This window comes from Lissotriton vulgaris, unplaced genomic scaffold, assembly GCF_964263255.1.
Source record: "Lissotriton vulgaris unplaced genomic scaffold, aLisVul1.2 SCAFFOLD_1226, whole genome shotgun sequence".
NCBI lineage: Eukaryota > Metazoa > Chordata > Amphibia > Caudata > Salamandridae > Lissotriton > Lissotriton vulgaris.
In genome coordinates, this window is record NW_028253029.1 from 308,152 (window position 1) to 331,177 (window position 23,026).

General features: G+C 46.4%; 1 protein-coding gene and 1 pseudogene across 1 annotated transcript in view; both read left to right on the forward strand.

Moving 5' to 3' along the window:
• LOC147661185 (receptor-type tyrosine-protein phosphatase kappa pseudogene) overlaps positions 1 to 2,696 on the forward strand; it is a 124,658-nt pseudogene extending 121,962 nt beyond the window's left edge.
• LOC147661186 (copine-7-like) overlaps positions 1 to 23,026 on the forward strand; it is a 398,468-nt gene that overhangs the window by 33,357 nt on the left and 342,085 nt on the right. The gene's annotated exons all lie outside the window — the stretch shown is intronic.

The window sequence follows — 23,026 nt, forward strand, 5'->3', positions numbered from 1 at the left end:
GGAATTAGCTTGCCTCATCTCCATAACGGCCCCCCACAGACGCCGGGGATGCCTGGTTTCACCTTGGAGATACCCAGGAGGGAACATCTCACAGGGAAAGCCAAGACGGGTTCCCCAGCGGTCTACAGCGCCAGGACGCCTCCGGGTAGCAGTGCGTTTTACAAGACACACACATTTTGTCTCGCTGACCAGCCCATTAATGTGTGCACATACTGAGCGGGGTAGGGGGCCTGAGTAGAAGTGGTTGAACTTGTTTCACCACTGTAAACTTACGCGTGCATTTTTTTTTACCCCTCCTCCTAAAGTTTTTTTTATATGATTACGCCATAGCAGTGATTTGAGGAGTGATTATACCAATGTGGGCCGATTTGTTTGATTTTCAATCCCAATCCAACCCTGGACCCATCTAGAAGCTGGCGCAGGAAGCAGCAGCAACGGAAGAGCCAGAGGTGATCCCAGACCAGGCAAAGCAGGCGAATCGCGCGATGAAGATCGCAGGAATCAGTGGAGGGATTCTGGCATTCGTCCTACTCCTCCTAGTTGTCATATTAACTGTCAAAAAGAGGAGGAGCTACTACCCTTACTCCTACTCCCTCAAGCTAGCCAAAAAACGGAAGGATGCCATTGGCAACACGCGTCAGGAAATGACCCACATGGTGAACGCGACGGATCGGAGCTACGCAGCCCAAAGCACACTTCACGCAGAGGACCCGCTCGACGTCACCGTCATGGACTCGCCTGACTTCACCCAGAGACCGCCAAATGATTCCCTTGTGCCGACTGCTGTACTCGATGAATACCACGCGGGAAGTGCAACAGAAGCCAATCACTTGATGGACGTCCCGCGCCATGTCTCCGAAGGGACCGAATCGTCATATCCGGCTGGCCAGTTGCATCCAGCGATTAGAGTGGCCGATTTCCCGCAGCACATCGACCTCATGAAGACCTCAGACAGCTACGGTTTCAAAGAAGAGCACGAGAGTTTTTTCGAAGGACAGTCTGCTTCCTGGGATGTTGCTAAGAAAGATCAAAACAGAACGAAAAACAGATATGGCCATGTTCTCGCTTATGATCACTCCCGTGTCGTCTTGCACCCCGCTGAGGGTGACCCATCCACAGATTACATTAATGCCAACTTCATAGATGGGTATCAGAGACCCGGCCACTACATCGCGACGCAAGGCCCAGTTCACGAAACGGTTTGTGATTTCTGGAGGATGGTCTGGCAGGAGCGGTCTGCCTGCATTGTGATGCTGACAAACTTGGTTGAAGTTGGGCGAGTCAAGTGCTACAAGTATTGGCCAGATGACACCGAAGTTTACGGCGACTTCAAAGTGACGTGCGTGGAAACGGAGCCCCTTGCAGAATATGTCATCAGGACGCTCACTCTTGAAAGCGGAGGGTGCAAGGAAATCCGCGAGGTGAAGCAGTTCCACTTCACTGGTTGGCCAGATCATGGCGTCCCTCACCATGCGACAGGTCTCCTGTCTTTCATCCGGCGAGCGAAGATTTCAACGCCCCCCAGTGCGGGACCCATTGTAGTTCACTGCAGTGCTGGCGCTGGCAGAACTGGTTGTTACATCGTGATCGACATTACGCTTGATATGGCGGAGAGAGAAGGGGTTGTGGACATATACAACTACGTGAAGGCGCTACGGTCTCGGCGCATCAATATGGTTCAAACCGAGGAACAATACATTTTTATTCACGATGCCATCTTGGAAGCCTGTTTATGTGGGGAAACTGCCGTTCCGGTCTGTGAATACAAAGCAGCCTATTTTGATATGATTAAGACCAACTCGTCACACCTCAAAGACGAATTTCAGACCCTGAATTCGGTGACTCCACGACTTCAAGCAGAAGACTGCAGTGTAGCTTGCTTGCCAAGGAACCGTGAGAAGAACCGCTTCATGGACCCACTGCCTCCCGACAGATGCCTGCCTTTCTTAATCACAACTGATGGGGAAAGTAGCAACTACATCAACGCTGCTGTAGTGGACAGCTACAGGCAGCCTGCCGCTTTCATTGTCACGCAGCACCCGTTGCCAAACACCGTCAAGGACTATTGGAGATTAGTGTACGACTACGGCTGCACGTCACTGGTGATGCTTAATGAGGTAGACTTGGCTCAGGGCTGCCCACAGTATTGGCCGGAAGAAGGGATGCGGAGATACGGCCCCATACAAGTGCAATGCATGTCGTCTTCAATGGACTGTGATGTGGTGAACAGGATTTTCAGGATATGCCATCTGAACCGACCGCAGGAAGGCTATCTGGTGGTGCAGCAGTTCCAGTACCTGGGATGGCCTCCAGGCAGAGAAGTTCCAGGTTCCAAGCGATCTTTCCTGAAGTTGATCCTCCAGGTTGACAAGTGGCAGGAGGAACGTGACGGTCGTACCATTCTTCACTGCTTAAATGGGGGAGGTCGCAGTGGAATGTTTTGCGCGATTGGCATCGTCTGCGACATGATCAAAAGACAAAACGTCGTTGATGTTTTTCATGCAGTAAAGACTCTTCGTAACAGCAAACCAAACACGGTGGAAACACCGGAACAGTACAGGTTCTGCTACGACATCGCACTGGAATACCTTGAGGCCTCTTAGTCAATACGGATGTGCCAAACACTACAATCCATTCGAAGCTTTGTTTATTGTTCGAGGCGAGTTTTGGGCAACTGTGAAAAGAAATGATTTTATCTTGGGGATTTAGGGGCACATGCATCAACCTATTTAGGAAGTGCAAACGGTGCGAATCGGTAAATTCGGCCGTTTGCACTTCCTAAATACGTTTTTGGGATGCATGAAACAATTTTTCAAAATTCGCTTTTTTTTGCATTTCCTAAAAATGCAAAGGCATTTAAGGAATCGCATTTGTGCGATTCCTTAAATGCAATGCATCAATTTAAAAAAAAAAGTGTGAAAATGCGAATTTTGAAATAGGAAGTGCTAATTAACACGAGGTTGACCCTCGTGTTAATTTGCGAAATTCTTTCAAAAAGCACAAAAATGCATTTTGGAAAGTGTCATGTTACAGACACACATGTCCTTAGGACATGTGTGTGTCTGAAACATGCACTTTAAAATACATTTCAGGGGTGCAGGGGGGTGTCCTTTGGACCCCCTCTGCACCCTTGCAATGTATCAACAAATTGCGAATTCCAAAAAAAAGAAATGCAAAACGGCATTGATTCCTATGGGCCTCTAGGCCCATAGGAATCAATGTAACGCCATTCCTTAATTGCGATTCGCAATTAAGGAATCGCAAATTCAGAAAATTAAAAAATCCTAAACATTTTTAGGATTTCTTGATGCATAGGATTTTGCAATTCCTAAATTGCGATTCCTTAATTTTCGCAATTTAGGAAATGCAAATTCCTACAATGATGCATGTGCCCCTTAGGGCCATATGTATCAAACAAATTAGCATTCGCAAAGGCCGAAATTCGCAGAATTTTGGCCTTTGCGAATGCTAATTTGCTAAATGGTATGTATGACACATTTTGGCAGCAAAATAAGGAATCGCAAAATTTGCTATACCTTATTTTGCGATTGCACTTAAGGAATCGCAAATTGTGCGATTCCTTAAATGCAATGTATCAACGGAAAATGAATGCAAAAATGCCCATAAGGATTCGCAAATTACCACCAACTTCTAGGTGGTGGTAAGTTGCAAATTCTTTTAATAAAGCAATTTATTTAAAATCCAAAGGTGCCACATGACGCTCATACATGCCCTTAGGGCATGTATGGGCGCCATATGCCAACACATGTCATTTTCAGGGGTGCAGCAGGGTGTTCTTGTGACACCCCTGCACCCTTGAAAATATTCCTAAATTGCAATTAGCTAATTGCTAATCGCAAATTACCCCTTCATTCCTATGGGCCTCCTGGCCCATAGAAATGAATGGGAAATCTGCGATTAGCAATTTGCTAATCGCAATTTAGGAATGTTAAGGAATCGCTAAAAAGAAGCGATTTCCTACATACATACCATTTTGCGATTTCTAAATAGCGATTCCTTAAAAATCACTATTTAGAAATTGCAAATGGTCAGGATGATACATATGGCCCTTAAACATTTTAAATGAAAAAAGTATTTTTCTTATCAAATTGTGTATCCTAATACGATCTGTCTGTGACTGTACCCAGTATTGACAATTTGTGCCACATGGATCTGTGCAAGAAGAAGATGGGCAGGCCGCGTCTAACGGTGATTTTATTGTGTCTAAATATGCAGTCATCTCACAATAATAGAACACAGCCGATCTGTCGCATGTATAAATCTTTCCAAAGTGGCATTTTGATTTTTTTTTTAAATATGAAATGTATGTTACATTGTAGAGTAAAAAGAAAAATCAACGCTGATTCCTAGTAAATGCTTTCTTTCTACATTTCAACTGCCGCAGATATATTCCAGCTTTCTATATTTTGGGTGCTTTGATAGGTGGCTCACATACAATTTTTTAGAGAAACCTACACATAAGCTAAATACTCAAGTGTAAATATGTCAATATGGGAGAGAGCACATTGTATTTATTGTTTACTTGGCATTCCTTTTCTGACGGCTGAAAAAACAATCATTTTTCTTGATCATTTTTCTTGTTAATAAAATTCAAGTCACTGATTTTTTTGGATTTATTTAGTAATTTTTTCTCCTTTGTCACTGTCCCATGAGCCTCAAGTATTGAATTGCCTAGGTTGTTATATTTCATAAATTAGTGTAAGTAGGAAACATACTTTTTAAGCATAGACCATAAAACGTTGTTAAAGTGATTTTGTTGAGTACATGCCTGTGAACTGAATATATGTAAACAACTTGGCTAGAAGGTCTTTCAGTGCAGGACCAAATTTTACATTTTGCTGAATTGTATAGTTTTTCACAATAGTATTGTTATATATGGATTACATCATTAAGGTATGAAAACTGCACTCATTAAAATGGCCTTGCTTTTGACTTACACCACGTTGAAAGATGTTTACTGGGTATCATGTGAGCTGTAAAGGAACAGTGTTTGAAGCACAGATATGGCAACAACCAGACACATCCTTTCAGGGTAAGACATGTTTGTCTAGCAAATTGTAAAATTAAACAATGTTTATCTTGATGTTTACAGACATGTAAGCTTTGACTTATGACAAAGCAGATTTTAAATAAATTCAGTACATGATTCCTTGTTCAAACAAGCATTTACAATGCAACGGTTTCGCCTTTGCAAAAGTTAGAGCTACTGGCATTGTAAATGACAAAAAAGATTATTTATGTGTTGGTTTTGAAAACAGATAAATAAATGGCATTGTAATTTACATTGCCAACAGCTTAATCTCTCGCAAATGTAAGACCTATTTAACCCTACTAGACGAGCTCAGCAGATAGCAATTACTACCACACACACACACCCAGGTCCAGCCACACACACACACCCAGAGCCACACACACACACACACACACACACACACACCCAGAGCCACACACACACACACACACACACACACACACACAGAGCCACACACACACACCCAGAGCCACACACACACACACACACACACACTCACACACAGAGCCACACACACACACACACACCCAGAGCCACACACACACCCACACACCCAGAGCCACACACACACCCACACACCCGGAGCCACACACACACCCAGAGCCACACACACCCACACACCCACACACCCAGAGCCACACACACCCACACACCCAGAGCCACACACACACACACACCCAGAGCCACACACACACACAGAGCCACACACACACCCAGAGCCACACACACACACACCCAGAGCCACACACACAGCCACACACACCCACACACTCAGAGCCACACACACCCAGAGCCACACACACCCACACACCCAGAGCCACACACACCCACACGCCCAGAGCCACACACATCCACACACCCAGAGCCACACACACACACCCAGAGCCACACACACCCAGAGCCACACACACCCACACACCCAGAGCCACACACACACACACCCAGGAGAGCAAGCCCAGCGAGGGGGCAGGGAAGCAAGCACAGCGAGGGGGCAGCAAAGCAAGCACAGCGAGGGGGCAGGGAAACAAGCACAGCGAGGGGGCAGGGAAGCAAGTGCAGCGAGGGGGCAGGGAAGCAAGCGCAGCCAGGGGGCAGGGAAGCAAGCGCTGCCAGGGGGCAGGGAAGCAAGCGCAGCCAGGGGGCAGGGAAGCAAGAGCAGCCAGGGGGCTGGGAAGCAGGCACAGCCAGGGGGAAGGGAAGCAAGCACAGCCAGGGGGCAGGGAAGCAAGCACAGCCAGGGGGCAGGGAAGCAAGCACAGCCAGGGGGCAGGGAAGCAAGTACAGCGCCCCCTTGTGTCTCTTCCACAGAACAATTTGTGGAGAAGTCGTCATGCGCCCAGGCCCTGTGGGAGCTCTCCCTAATCTTGACATTGCAAATAAAAGAAACGTCAGCCATCTCGCTGCAAAAACAAGTGAGTGTGTGTGAGAGTTTGTGTGTGAGAGTGAGTGAGTGTGTTTCCACCCGTGGCCTCGATGTTGTTCACGCTTAAGATATGTTTTGTAAGTGCTGCCCCATTATCTCTCACAAAGGTGCTGGTCACTCCTACACCTGCAAAAGTGGCACAGCGAACAGAGTTAAATCCTAACGAAACAAGCCTTGATGCTGGTCATTTACGTTCACTTGTGTATTAACATATTCTTCTTTAAAACTTTATCTCTTATGTTAACGCCGCCAGTTAGCAGGGGCGTAGCTTCGGGGACTTGGGAGAGTTACACCCCTAATAAATACATTTTCTTGAAAATGGTTGGGAACAGAGGTTTTCAGTCTGGTATGCTTAGGTGAATGTCGGCTTTTACAAGGAATTGTTACAAAAACACAAAAGCACACTCTCCCTCTGCTTTGAAAATCTGAAACCCACCCCCATCACCCTAATCTTACTTACCAAGCTACGCCCCTAACAGTTATTCCAAAACACTCATGCGTGTACTTTGCCTGGAGTCCCTTCACCCCTGCCAGCTGCAGCCATGGAGACACTTTGGGTGAAAGTCTAGCGAGAGACGGGCCTTGGAGTCGAACGGGCACACGGACAGTGGGAGGGGAGGCGGGAATGGGCACACGGACAGCGGGAGGGAACGGGCACATGGACAGCGGGAGGGGGGCGGGAACGGGCACACGGACAGCGGGAGGGGGGCGGGTTAACGGGCACACGGACAGCGGGAGGGGGGCTTTCAGTCTGGTATGCTTAGGTGAATGTCGGCTTTTACAAGGAATTGTTACAAAAACACAAAAGCACACTCTTCCTCTGCTTTGAAAATCTGAAACCCACCCCCATAACCCTAATCTTACTTACCAAGCTATGCCCCTGCCAGTTATTCCAAAACACTCCTGCGTGTACTTTGCCTGGAGTCCCTTCACCCCTGCCTGCTGCAGCTATGGAGACACTTTGGGTGAAAGTCTAGCGAGAGACGGGCCACGGAGTCGAACGGGCACACGAACAGAGGGAGGGCGGGCGGGAAAGGGCACACGGACAGCGGGAGGGGGGCGGGTTAACAGGCATACGGACAGCGAGAGGGGGGCGGGAATGAACAAATGGACAGCGGGAGGGGGGGTGGGAACGGGATAAAAAAAATAGTACAAAATGCCGCTTACCTGCTACCAAATCAAGGAAAGTAAAATTGTGCAGCCCACCCCTGCAAAGCACACGTTGGAAATGACCAAAACATGGCGAGACAAAAAAAAACTAACCGCCCAACGCCGCATGACGCACGAAAAGAGGCGGAGAGCGAAAAAATCACCGGAACGCCCACGAATCTGCTCCCACAATGACTGACGCATCTCTCTTCCAATGGCTAGCCTCCATTTATGGAGCTAGCCAATGGAAGAGACAGGCGGGACAAAGCCCCGTACTGCAAAACAAAGGATTTCGCCTGCGCGAACACTGCTGCGCAGTGGACGCCAGGCGAAACCTAATAAAGAAATAAAATACAATTAAAAAAAAAATTATAATGCTTGTTGCTTCGCTAGGTAGCCAGTTGAGTTTCTTCAGTGTAGGAGTGATGTGATCACAACATCCTTCCCAGGAGAGTAGTTTAGCCGCTGCGTTGAATGTAGACCTCATAGAGATATGGTGGTTCTTTGGTGCGCCTGTGATGGTTGAGTTACTGTAGTCCAGTTTGAAGAGGACTAGGGATTGAACTACCAACTTTGGGTCATCAGGGGGGATAAAGGGCTTGATTTTTTTGAGGTGTTTTAGAGGGTAGAGGGCATTTTTTTGCTGAGGCATTAATGTGATCTTTCATGTTCAGGTCTTTGTCAAGTGTAATCACTAGAGACTTTACAGATTTAGAGATAGATAGTTTACAGTTTGATGCACCAAGATTACTGAGCCAGTTGTGAATAGGCTGAGAATTTCCTCTTGTCTGAACGAGGAAAATTTGGATTTGCTGGGGTTAAGTATTAAATGGTTAACAGTCAGCCAGGATTGTACCTTGATAACTGAGTTGTTCAGGTGGTGAATATCTTTAAGTGACGATATTTTGATGTAGAGTTAAGTGTCGTCTGCATAGAGATGGTACGCGGGCTGGCCTGTTTCAATATGTCTGTGAGGGGTTCCATGTGGAAGTTGAATAAGGCAGAGGATAGGATTGATCCTTGGGGGACTCCTTGTGGGACCGAAACTGCTTGTGAGGTGGAATTGTTTAGCTTGATTAGGTGAGATCGTTGGTTAAGGTATGAGGCAAACCACTGTAGGACAGTTCTGTTGATGACTGCACGCTGTGAGAGGGTGTTTAGCAGGATGTTGTGGCTGATTGTATCAAAACCTGCTGAGAGGTCTAGGAGGATTAGGAGGCAGACCTTACCATCATCAAGAGATCTGTAAATATCATCAATTAGGTGCAGGATTGCAGTTTCTGTGTTACAGCTTTTCCTGAACCCAGATTGGAAGGTGTCATGTAAGCTGAATTCAACCAATATGGTTGTTTAATTGAGATAGTACACATTTTTCAACAGTTTTGGCGAGAAGAGTGAGGTTACTTATTGGTATAAAATTGTTTAGGTTGTTCGGGTCAGCTTCTGGCTTTTTGATAATGGTGTGACTTGGCCGAGTTTAAGTGAGGTCGGCATCGAGCTGTTGAATATGAGAAGGCAATGATTTTTGTCCATGTAGGGAAAATTATCTGTCTAAGATTTTTGACTAGAGAAGAAGGAAGAGGATCCGAGAGGTGAGATGATGGTTTTATGCAAGCAAGTATTTTGCTGACCTCTTCTTCCGAGATATTGTCAAACTTGGTCCAGGATACATTATTTTTTAGTTGTATGTTGTTGTTGTTGGTGTTCTGATTAGTCTTGTGGACAAGTTTAAGGAGATGTTTGTTAGTCATTGATGAGGTGGTGTTGTAATCATCTTTGATTGGGGAACAGGCAGAGGTAGGTGGTAGTGGGGAAGTGGTGGGGATGAGAGAAAGTTTGATATTTGTTATTTTTTCTGCAAAGAATTTGGCAAACTCATCACAGCGTTCTACAGAGGTTACAGATGCATGCTGTGGGAACATGGAAGCATGTTGTTTGATGATATTGAAAAGGTCTTTAGGGCTGTTTCTAGAGCAGTCTAGTTGAGCTCAAATGAAAGATTTCTCTCTGTGGATGTGTTTCTTGTATTTTAGGTGTTCAACTTGGAGGAGGGAGAGATGGTTCAGGGAGGGTTGTTGTCTCCAGATCCTTTCAGTCAGTCTAAGTTGTTGTCTTTCCATATTAAGGTCTTTATTGAACCAGGATCTTGAAGGAATGCTTCATGAATTTTTGAGTTTTAAAGGGTTGACAGTATTAAGAACTTCTGCCATTTTATTGTTGTAGTGGGAGGCAAGGTCATCATTTGAAATTAGGTCAGGAGTAGGAATAATTTGAGAACTGATTAGGGATTCAAATTCTGATTGGGGAATTTGGTGATAATTCCTCACTCAGTGCTTCGGACGATTAGTCAGGGTTGGGTGCTTTGGTTGGATGTTATTAAGTGTAAATAAGATAAGGTGGTGATTAGTCCAATCCAAGGGTAGGATGGAGTGGAGGGATAAGGAATTATAATTGGCAATGATTGTGTTGAGGTTCAAGCCTTTGTTATGAGTTTGCTCTTTGCTGGATTTGTGTGAGGCCATTTGATTTGAGGAGGGTGTATAAGGTTTATATTGTTGTAGCTTCAGTATAATTTAAGTGTAAGTTTAAGTCTTCAAGAATAATTTTGGTGGATTCATTCAGGGAGTTTAGTGTTATTACGTCTTTTAAATCTTCAAAGAATTTCTTTTTTCTCCTGGGGGGTGATAGATGGAGTGGAAGTTGATAGGATTAGATACTTTGGAGGCGAGTTTGACTCCTAGATATTCGAAAGTGGAGTATTTGGTGGTTCGGAAGGGTTTTAAGATCAGGTCAGATTTGTGAATGATAGCAATTCCTCCACCAGTATGGCCCTACATGTCACGACAAATGATTGAGAAGTCCGGTGGAGTGAGGTCAATGATAGGGGATGGATGGTCATTAGGGTAGGATTCCGTCAGAAATCAGATGTCAGTTTCATGTAATAGTATATCATCTGCAATTTCAGTGGCGTGCTTGACTGCTGACCTGCAATTTAAGAGCATGCCGTTTATCTTGGGTGATGTTCTCCGTTGAGATTCATCAGGTTGGATGGAAGAGAGAAGGGCAGGTGCTGGGAGGGGTTGCCAGCATCCTACTTGTGCCAATATTGGCCAGAATCGAAGAATAGCAAGGTTATCTGGGAGCGTTGTTGTATGAGTTGCTCAGCACTCCTGCTTCTAGCTATGACATTCCCTTAGAGGTTTGCCTTGATTTGAGGTATTCCTGAGTGGAGGGGTTAGTTCACCAAGGGGTAGAGCGAGGATTGTCAGAGGGCATGATTGTGTCAGGATTAGTGTTTGCCAGAGTTGAGGGGTTAGAGAACGGGATTGAGTGCATCTTGATATCAATCCAAAAATAAGCGATTTCTTCTAATATTAAGTTGATTTTGAGTTCAAGTTGTGAAAGTATAGGCATAAATTGGGAGGCAGTTGGATCAGATAGAGGAGAGTGAGGTTGACTGGAGGTCATCAGAATCTGGGTTGGGGCTGTAGGAGGAACTAGTCTACTGTAGTCGGAAGTCTGTGAGGAATCAGGTGTAGGGGAACTGAGCCTTAACGGGGGACCCTCCCCCGCCCTGCCTCTTGGCCCCACCGCAACACCGTCCACGGGCCGCGGCTGCGGGGGAGACAGCAATTCTTGCAGTTTGATCTTAGCTTCTCAGGTTTCCAGGATGGGAAGGGATGCAAAGGGGGAGATATGTGGTTTAGGGTAAGGAGGAAGTGCAGAGTTGTGAGCAGAAGGCACGAAGGTGCAAAAAACAGGGTAGTGGCAGTCGAAAATTGCATTTTGTTTGGAGGCTTGTATTAGGATGTTTCCATTTGTATATATGGACAGTTCCCCGACAACGTTTGGGGATGGAGATATAGTAAGTTTGGATCCATATGGGCTGTTGATTGTTTTGGTTACGTGCAAGTGTTGTTAGAAGTTTTTTTTCCTATTTTCTGGCTTCTTGGAGAAGAAGATAAAGTCCATTTTAAGGCCTCCGTTTGTCGTACTGTGATACATGTCTATTATTAAAGTTTTGGGGTGTTCTTTGAGGAGTTTGTGCTTGTATCTTTTTGCAGCATGTTTGGAGACGTTAGGAGAGAACATTGCTAGGTAGTAATTGGGGCCATATCTTTCTAAGACGTTGCAATGTGAGGCCTTAGGGCACAGCTTTCCACACTTTTCATGTTGGGGACACACTTTTTTGTAGATGCATCATTTTGGGGCACAGTAAGGCAGTGTAGCGAGTGAGCGTAGCGTAGCGAGCCCGAACCACCTAAGGGGGATTCGGGGCGGGGGGGTCTCACTCACTCTGCCTGTCTGTCTCCCTCTCTCTCTCTAACTGTCTCCCTCTCTCTGTCTCCCTCCCTCTCTCTCCCTTTGTCTGTCTCCCTCTGTCTGGCTCTGTCTGTCTCCCTTTGTCTGTCTCCCTCTGTCTGTCTACCTCCCTCTGTCTCTCTCTGTCTGTCTCTCTCTGTCTGTCTCCCTCCCTCTGTCGCCCTCCTCCCTCTTTCTTACTCCCTCTGTCTGTCTCCCGCTCTTTGTCTCCCTATGTGTCCGTCCCTCTGTCTCCCTCCCTGTCTCCATCTCTCTGTCTCGCTCCCTCTATCTCCGTTCCTCTGTCTCCCTCCCTCTGTCTGTCTCCCTCCCTCTCCCTCTCCTTCTGTATGTCTCACTCTGTCTGTCTCCTCTGTCTCCCTCGCTCTGTCTCACTTCCTCTCTCTCTGTCTTCCTCTGTCTCCGTCCCTCTGTTTGTCTCCCTCTCCTTCCTTCTGTCTCTGTCTCTCTGTATCCGTCCCTCTGTATCCCTCCCTCCATTTCCCTCTGTCTCCCTCTCTCTCTGTCTTCCTCCCTTTATCTCCCTCTGTCTCCCTCCCTCTGCCTGTCACCCTCTGCCTGCCACCGTCTGTCACCTTACCCCAGCTTCCCGGGCACACACACAGCAGCAGAGAGTACTTCGCAGGTCTTTAAAACACCATTAACTTGTTAATGGGGCTTTGTTGTGAATAGCTCGGCCCCCATAGAGCAGAGTGTCTCAGAGTCCACGCTGCTGCAGCTGACTCCGAGACACTCTTTCAAAGGAATGCCTCCTAATTAGCAGCAGTTATGTGCTAAGTGCCCTTAATACTGGTGTCATCCTGCGACACACCCACCATTTGCAGGCGACACAGTACTGTGTTGGGACACACAGTTTGGAAAGCTCTGCCTTAGGGGAGTGCGGGGTGTGGAATCATGATCAAGGAGGGATAAAGAAGATAGGTGGGGTGAATCTTATTTGGGTGGGTGTGTATATGATTGGTAATATCGGAAAAATAGTAGGATGTATGAGCTGATAGAAAATCCCATAGTTGATTTAAGTGGGTGGGTTTCATTGATTGATTGAAAAAGCTTTATTCGAGTTATGCACTCATAAAAGCACAAACATATAAAATTACACATTTAAAAAGCTCTATACATACATTAACACTTAATTTACAGCTTAAAATACACAGTATAAACACATAAAATATTCACCACAAGTTAATATAAGCTTTCTCATAATATACAGAGGCTAAATGCGAGTTAAAAAACAAAGTCGACCACGTTATTGACCATAAACAAAAATTATACAGTCAAAACTCCTTACGGGCATTTAGCAGCATATTATAGCTAAAATTCATAATTCTCTCCCTCGGGATTTAGCAATGCAATTCATACAAGCAAGAAAACGAGATTCAAGGCCTATTCGAAGATAGAGCCCTCCGCCTTATAGACCAAGCCCACCCCAGGTATTTTGCCGTTCCTACAACTATAGGCAGTTCGGTTGAGGAACAAATAATTCTCAGCCCCTCAACACCGCTTGAGACACCAAGGTTCCTGCAAACAGGTGCCAACCACAATTTCCTTGGTTTACATAGCCCTCGCACATGAATAGAAAATGTGCTATACTTTCATTGGGGGCGCCACATATCGGGCAACATGAACTACTATTAGTTCCCCAATTAGACGTCAATGACTTCAGGGGGAGGGAGCCTGCCCTTAGCTGGAAGAATAATTTTCTGTCTATCGGAACAGTTAAAGTGTCCCAGTACTGTTCTAGTGCAGGCCTCATTTTAAATTCCATAAACCTACCCCCCATAGATTCTGAGGTCACACTCCTCCAAGACTTCTGGTCGATATAATCCCAATATATAGCTTTTATAGTTGTTTTACTGGGGAACACTTCCCCAGAGGGATTTTCCCAAAGTTTGGAGAGACCAAGCTCAGCAAGGGTGTCCCTAAGCTTTTTTAGCCATGTAATTTTATGAAAGACGTCTGATTTAACTAAGGCAGAAAACCCCTCAGCATAGTGTCTAATTTCAGGGGTCGTCCACAACCTTCTCCAGTAGAGGATAGGCCTTAGTCGGGCACGATCACTAAGCGATCTTCTTCCTAAATCCAAGCCAAGCGGTATTAATGGGGTACTTTGGGGAAGACTAGTTATCCCTCTCAAAAACCTGTTCTCAGATCTTTGGAGCGTATCGAACCTCTCAAAGCCCCAGACTTCAGCCCCGTAAAGGGCTGCGCCCAAGGCTTTTGCGTCGTATACCATGAGAACAGGTTTAATAGGCCTGGTTTTAGATTTTGCTTGTTCCACTCGAAGCGCTCCTGAAATCTGCTGATGTTTCAAAACCGCCTTCTCGATATGTCTTGACCAACCAAATTTACTTGATATCTCCACCCCTAGGTATGTAAAGACATTTACTACCTCTAGTCTAATACTGTTCAGAGATACCCTGGGTTGGGCTTGGCGTTTTTGCCCAAAGACCATCAGCTTAGTTTTATTTACATTAACTTCGAGACCCCGTTCCTTGCAGAACATATCAAATATGTTCAAGGCTCGCTGGAGACCTGCCGGGGTTTTGGACACGATCAAAGTATCGTCGGCGAACATCAGGATCGGAACCCTGATGCCCGCCAGCGAAGGTGCGTCAACCCTCGCATCCAACATCCTATCGACTATACCATTGATGAACAAGGAGAACAACAGGGGTGCCATGGCACAACCCTGACGTACCCCCCGCTCAACTGGGAAATTGATGGATGATTCCCCATTCCTCCCCCACTGGACTTTAGCGAAATTGCTTTCGTGGAGACGCATTATTAATGTGAGCAGTTCAAGTGGAACCCCTATCTTGCTCAAGACACCCCACAGCATACTCCTGGGCACCAGGTCGAAGGCAGCCCTCAGATCTACAAATGCTACATAAAGGCTGCCCTCGCCAAGGAGTACAGTCCCCCACCGTAGCATAGTGAAACGAAAAATTTGGTCAACCGTGCTGGTAGCTCGTCTAAATCCTGCCTGGTAGGGGGATAAGGCATTGTTTTCATCTACCCAGGCCATAAGTTTGTCGACCACCATCTTGCCCACCACTTTCTGGATAGTGGCCAGCAAACTTATAGGTCTATAATTTGCCGGGAGCGACCGATCACCTTTCTTAAAGATCGGAATTATAATTGCCCCCTTCCATACATCTGGGATTTTTGCCCCTTTTGCAAGGGCATTTCCCAGCACAGTCGCATAATTTGCCCAGCGGACCTTATCGTGTTTGAAAATATCTGAGGGAATTCCATCCAACCCCGGAGCTTTCCCCCCCTGCAGTGATGAAATTACCAGTTCTGCTTCTTTAGTTGAGAATAAGTCTCCCTTGGAAAATACCACAGGGATTGATTCACTGTCCATTATGTCCCTATTCTCCGCATACTGGGGTTGGAAATACTCGACCCATGAAGCTTCATTAACATTATTATCGGGATTGTTTGGCGTACCACCTCTGCCCCATTTCATAATTTTCCAAAAGAGTCTTGAGTCTTTTTGCCCAGAGGCCTCAAGTAACTCCTCCCAATATTCCTCTTCCCAAAGTTTCTTAGCCTTGCAAATATTCTCCTTATATTGTTTCCTAGCAATGCTAATCAGAGCCTTATCCCTGCTTTTAATTGCCCTGCCCAGCTCCAGTCTGGTTGCCCTGCACTGCTTGTTAAACCACCTTGCCAGTTTGATGGGAGGTTTTCTATTTGCCCTAACTGATTTAATAAAATACGGTTTTATCAAATGGAAGAATGTGTCGTGTATGTCTGCTATTAAAGAGGAACCCGGTATTACAGGGTATACTGATTCCATGGCGGCAATAGCATTATCCACCTCCAGGTTAATGTGCTCCACAGTGGCTAAGTTAGCCAACACATTTGGCCATTTCACCCTTCTTAGATCGTTAGCTATAACAGGTACAATTTCACTCCCTAACGCAAGGTGGGCAGGCGCAGCCCTCCACCATGAGTGGGTAACACTGAGGGGGTTATGATCACTTTCTATTCTCCCCACAATTTCCATGTCACCCACGCCACACCATAGCTCAAGACTGCAAATGACATAATCGATCCTACTCTTGCTATGCCAATTGTCGAATGTGCTATTTCTACCTTGGTCACTTTTTGTCCTGCCATTAAGGGCCCTCAAACCATACTCCAGACATAACGCATTCAACAACAATACATCCTTAGTCCACCGCTTCACTGGTGGGAGGTTTAGGATTGGGACGCCCCATAGAGCATCCTCTTCTTGTCCTATCGGATGTTCAGTATTTTCCAAGGGCTCAAAAGTCCTGTTCAGGTCGCCTGCCACCACCAATCTATTACCAAGTGACTTGGATTCAAGGGAGGTTGATAGAGCTTCAAGGGTGGGAGAATTCCCAACACTTAAACCCCTAGCATAAATATTATAGATATCTATCACACCGCCCTGTCCTAATGTTAACCTCAATAATTGTATATCCTTGCAGCATAGGTCAATGACTTTTATTTTGACCTGGGAATTCTGCTTAACCCAGGCTGTTAGACCTCCCGTAGGTCTGCCCCTAGGGCCCCTAGTCGCTGGTATACAAAAATTTAGATAACCTGGCAGATAGATAGGCTCACAAGCCCACGTCTCCTGGAACAGGCACATTTCAAACCCATTAACAAAGTCTAACCAATCTTGGGACAACAATCTTGAGGCCAAACCTGCTATATTCCATGAAAGCAACCTCCCCGTGGTGTCACCTTTGCCAATCCCCCTTTCAGTATCAACCATAACCGGTGAATTAATCAAAATCTCACAGTCACCACCCTCTCCCATAGCAATATTTGCACAGTTTGCCACATTTGCCTCATTTGTACCAAGACCTAATGGTGGTCTGGGATCATCCCCCCAGTCGTCCTGGCATACCTTATTGCCCCCCCTCATACTTCCATATTCCCTTTCTGGGACCACTTCTGCTAAGTTACACATTGCATCCCCCTTAGGTGTCAGAATTGGCTCCACAATAGTTTCCCTGTCCATTTGTACAACAGAGTCCAAAGGTTCAACTGGATCCCGTCAGCATCCCCATCTCGTGTACCCTACTCCACCATCAAAGTTATATACCTGTTTATAACTATCATTTGGACGCAAGATAGGGGCAGGGAAAGAGCTGACCTCTACCAAGGAAGGCAGAGTAATTCTCCTTAACTCATTACACCCCCCCGGATAAGAGGACACAGATCTAGGATAGAAAAAAGTCAAGTCTACAACCCCAATCCCACCAAAGCTAATATTCCATCCCGGTTTCGTGATCAACCCTACTACCCTTGGGTCTTGAAAGTTGATTATGATACACTCACCCCCCTGCTTTTTTAAGGTGTTCCCAATCCAATTGACCCTTCTAACCCCAATAATCAGGCCGTCCACACCCCCTGGCAGGGGTCTATTGACCCGCAGCCAATGCATGACTTTATTTTTTAACATGTCATATGTTTCCCCTTGACCTTCCGGTAAGAGTGGGACGTTGGTGAGAATGGCCACATATGGGTGGGAATCAGGGGTGAGTTGAACCGGGGGATTCCGAATTGTGGGTTTGTTGACATGTAATTTTGATGGGCATCGTTCTTGGACAGCAAGGCTCGAAGGGGCACTATTTCCCACGACCATGCTGGTGTTATTTCCACCGGCTGTGGTGTTGCTATCCCTTACATGACCTCCCCTATTTACTATCTGAGAGGCAAGCGGCCCGTTTGGTCCATCAACCTTCTTACCTAGATTTTTATCTGTGTCTATCAAAGTACCCTGATTACGTTCCATAATAGTTGGTAAGGGTGAGCTATTTTTATTAATCGCTGGGGCACAGTTTTTAATGCCATCTTTTGTACCTTTAGCCGTTGCACTAATACAGCTGGTCTTTGTTCTCCCAGAACTACTATTATTTACAGAGGGTAAGGGTACTGCTATGTTCTTATTATTCTGTCCCTGGTTCTGCTGAGTAGGTACACCATTCACCATTGGGGGAGTCAATTCGACCACAGTGACACCAATATCCCGCTCGGCTAGCTTATGTTTTGTCCCATTCTCTCCCAATTTATTATGGGACTTAATTAATGTTTTTATTGAAAAGAAATTATCTAAGCTAGCCTGCTCAAGATGGTCCAATTGTTTTGCTAGCTTCTCAAGTCTAGTCTCAAGAGGATTTAAGAGGGAGCGTATTAGTTTTTCCACACCCAATAGATATTCCGGTTTAGATGTCGGTTGGCCAGGGGCTGCTAAAGTAATGGGGTCTATTTCTGTTACTGGTGATGCAGGGATCATTTGTTTCTCTGCACCTGTTAACACAGCCAATTCCTCCCCAATTGTTACCCCACTAGGGTTCTCAACAGGAACATTGCCTAAGAGTGTTTTAATGGCCAACTTCCTGATCTTCCTTGCTGGTTTTTGTACTTGGTTTTTTTTTTTTGTGACTGTGTCCCTTTTCCTCTTTGGGCATGGTTTAGGCTTAATAGCCTGTGCTTGAACACACGCTTTAGATATAGCGTTTTGCCCCTTTAGTGCTCTATTAGAACCATTTAAATGCTCTGGCGATAAAGTAGTAGCCACTATATCTACAGGAGAAGTACCCAGTAGCTCATTGGATACAGATATATCATACTGTGTATCGTGTGTAAGTGGCAGTACTGTAGAAGAAAGCGGGGTAACCAATGCAGGGAAACTTTGGCCTATATTGTTATCAAGGGGATTTTTCATAAGCTCGATCGATAGCCTTCGCCCGGCGCGTCTTTCCGCCAAAGCAATCTCCCTATCGATGTCTTGTGGCAGGCGTTTGAAATACGTATCTAAGGGCCCCATAACTGCCGTCTCAGCCTCACCCATAGAGGACTGCAAGGCAGAGGTACTTGCAATATTAGCCATAGTACAAACCCCCCTACTACCTTCAATAACTAGATGATACGAGCGAACACTAAACAAATCAATTACATCCAACAACAAGACTGCAAATATTAAAGGGGTGGCCCAGCCCGGCCTCCTGCGGCCCCGGACGGCCACAGACGGTCCCGCCCTTGTCCCGGGCTTCTCCCGCGCGCTCTCCCGCGCTGCGGGAGTAGTATTGCCTTATTGTAGTAACAGGTGGAAGGGTGGGAGGGGTCGAGGAGAGCGGCCCAGGTGTTGCTCCTCCGGGCTGGCAGGCGCTCCTGGGAGTTGAAGTCCCTCCGTGAGCGCACGCCGCTCGCAGCCCCGTCAGTAATCTCCCCCAGCTGACCCTCCAAGTTCAAAGTTGCTGCAGGTCACACAGCGCGATGCGGGACCCGCGGAGCGGGTTCCGCGAGCAGTAGGTAGACAGGCAAGGCAGGCAAGGCAAATGGATCCCAAGCAGAGTGCTCTTCAAACAGCAAAGCGTCCCACTCGCTAACAGGGAAGTGCTGCTTTTAAAATGATCGGTGGAAGGGTGGGAGGGGTCGGGGAGAGCGGCCCAGGTGTTGCTCCTCCGGGCTGGCAGGCGCTCCTGGGAGTTGAAGTCCCTCCGTGAGCGCATGCCGCTCGCAGCCCCGTCAGTAATCTCCCCCAGCTGACCCTCCAAGTTCAAAGTTGCTGCAGGTCACACAGCGCGATGCGGGACCCGCGGAGCGGGTTCCGCGAGCAGTAGGTAGACAGGCAAGGCAGGCAAGGCAAATGGATCCCAAGCAGAGTGCTCTTCAAACAGCAAAGCGTCCCACTCGCTAACAGGGAAGTGCTGCTTTTAAAATGATCGGTGGAAGGGTGGGAGGGGTCGGGGAGAGCGGCCCAGGTGTTGCTCCTCCGGGCTGGCAGGCGCTCCTGGGAGTTGAAGTCCCTCCGTGAGCGCACGCCGCTCGCAGCCCCGTCAGTAATCTCCCCCAGCTGACCCTCCAAGTTCAAAGTTGCTGCAGGTCACACAGCGCGATGCGGGACCCGCGGAGCGGGTTCCGCGAGCAGTAGGTAGACAGGCAAGGCAGGCAAGGCAAATGGATCCCAAGCAGAGTGCTCTTCAAACAGCAAAGCGTCCCACTCGCTAACAGGGAAGTGCTGCTTTTAAAATGATCGGTGGAAGGGTGGGAGGGGTCGGGGAGAGCGGCCCAGGTGTTGCTCCTCCGGGCTGGCAGGCGCTCCTGGGAGTTGAAGTCCCTCCGTGAGCGCACGCCGCTCGCAGCCCCGTCAGTAATCTCCCCCAGCTGACCCTCAAATTTCAAAGTTGCTGCAGGTCACACAGCGCGATGCGGGACCCGCGGAGCGGGTTCCGCGAGCAGTAGGTAGACAGGCAAGGCAGGCAAGGCAAATGGATCCCAAGCAGAGTGCTCTTCAAACAGCAAAGCGTGGGTTTCATTACAGCAGATCCCTGAAAATACAAGATTAAGAAAGTTTGTGGAAGAAATTTGCAGTTGAAAGTTATTCCACTAGGTGGAGCTCGTATGCTGGGGCTATGGTGTAGATAACAAGGGGTGAGTGACCATGTAGTATTCAAGTTTCAGAACGTTTGTCCAAAAAAGAAAAAAAAAGTTGCAGTTGAAGGTTGTGCCGCTAGGTGGAGATCCTATGTTGGGGCTAGCATGCAAACCTGTTACTTCCGTTAATAGGAGTTTAGGTCATGGCTTGTTTAAAGTCCTTTCTTTATTTCAGTGAGCTTTTCTTTCCATAGACCTCTCCCGTACTCAACCTTTCATCTGGCAGAAGTTGTATTGTGGTACAGTTATATAGGCCTCTCCTGTACTAACCCTTTCTTCTGGCAGAAGTAGTATTGGTGTACAGCTCTATTGACCTATTCTGTACTCACCCTTTCTTCTAGCAGAAGTTGTATTGGTGTACTGTTCTATAGACCTATTCTGTAGTCACCCTTTCTTCTAGCAGAAGTTGAATTTGTGTACAACGCTATAGATCTCTTCTGCACTCACCCTTTCATCTGGCAGAAGTTGTATTGGGGTACAGATCTATAAACCTCTTCTGTACTAACCCTTTCTTTTGACAGAAATTGTATTGATGTACAGTTCTATAGATCTCTTCTGTACTCACCCATTCTTCTGACAAAAGTTGTATTGATTGATGTACAGTTCTATAGGCCTCTTCTGTACTCTGTCTTTCTTCTGGCAGAAGTTGTATTGATGTACAGTTCTAAAGACCTATGGTTCCTAGGCCTATTCTGTACCCACTCTTTCTTCTGGCAGAAGTTGAATTTGTGTACAAATCTATAGATCCCTTCTGCACTCACCCTTTCATCTGGCAGAAGTTGTATTGGGGTACATTTCCATAGGCCTCTTCTGTACTCCATCCTACGTCTGGCAGAAGTTGTATTGATGTACAGTTCTGTAGATCTCTTCTGTACTCATCCTTTCTTTTGACAAACATTTTATTGATTGATGTACAGTTCTATAGGCCTCTTATGTACTCACCCTTTCTTCCGGCAGACGTTGTATTGCTGTGCAGTTTTGTAGGCCTATTCTGTACTCCTTCTTTCTTCTGGCAAAAGTTGTATTGGTGTACAGTTCTATAGGCCTCTTCTGTACTCCTTGTTTTTTTCTGGCAGAAGTTGTATTGGTGTAGAGTTCTATTGACCTCTTCTGTACTCACCCTTTCTTCTAGCAGAAGTTGTATTGGGGTACTGTTCTATAGGCATCTTCCGTACTCACCCTATCTTCTGGCAGAAGTTGTATTGGTGTACAGTTCTATAGGCCTCTTCTGTACTCACCCTTTCCTCTGACAGAAGTTGTATTGGTGTAGAGTTCTATTGACCTCTTCTGTACTCACCCTTTCTTCTAGCAGAAGTTGTATTGGGGTACTGTTCTATAGGCATCTTCCGTACTCATCCTATCTTCTGGCAGAAGTTGTATTGGTGTACAGTTCTATAGGCCTCTTCTGTACTCACCCTTTCCTCTGGCAGAAGTTGTATTGGTGTACAGTTCTATAGTCCTCTTCTGTACTCACCCTTTCTTCTGGCAGAAGTTGTATTGTTGCACAGTTCTATCGTCCTCTACTGTACTCACCCTTTCTTCTGGCAGAAGTTGTATTGGTGTACAGTTCTATATGCCTCTCCTGTATTCACCCTTTCTTCTGGCAGAAGTTGCATTGGTGTGCTGTTCTATAGGCCTATTCTGTACTCACCCTTTCTTCTAGCAGAAGTTGTATTCATGTACTGTTCTATAGGCCTCTTCTTTACTCTCCCTTTCTTCTGGCAGAAGTTGTATTGGTGTACAGTTCTATAGACCTAATGTGTACGCAACCTTTCTTCTGGCAGAAGTTGTATTGGTTTACAGTTCTATAGACCTCTTGTGTATGCACCCTTTCTTTTGGCAGAAGTTGTATTGTGTACTGTTCTATAGGCCTCTTCTGCACTCCTTCTTTCTTCTGGCAGAAGTTGTATTAGTTTACAGTTCTATAGACCTCTTGTGTATGCTCCCTTTGTTCTGGCAGAAGTTGTAGTGGTGTAGGGTTCTAGAGACTCACCCACTTTTGGGACAGCAGTTGTTACAGGTGTACAATCCTGTAGTCTGCTTCAATAGTCTCCCGCTCTTCTGGCAAATGTTTTTCTTGGTGTGTACAAATCTGTACTCCTCTTTGGTACTCTTCTAGCATAAGCTGGAATTGAAGCGTATAATAGTGAAGGTGTCGTTGGCACTAATATATTCCATTGGCAGAAGCCTTGTATCAGCGCTTCTATAGACCTCACCACTCTTCAGGGTGAAGTTGCTATTGGTGTCCAGATCTCTAGTCCTCTGCACACTTCACCTACTCTTCTGGTAGAAGTTGGCATTTATGTATTTACTTCTGTAGCCCACTTTGGTAAGCTCTATGCATTCTCCTAGAAAACGTTGGAATTGGGTTCCAATTCTCCAGTTCCCTTCGGTACTCCCCACCTATTCTGAAGTTGGTATTAGTGTGTAGAATTCAATAGTCTTCTTTGGTACTCACCCACCTTACTCGCAGATGACTGTATGATTGTCCACAAGTTTGTTGTCCACTTCGTTACTCACCCTGTCTTCTGGCATATGCCTGTATCGGTGTCTACACATTTGCAGTCCTCTTTGGTACTTACCCACTCTTCTGGCAGAAACCTGCATTGGTGTCTACAGGTTTGTAGTCCACTTCTATACTCATCCACTCTTGTGGC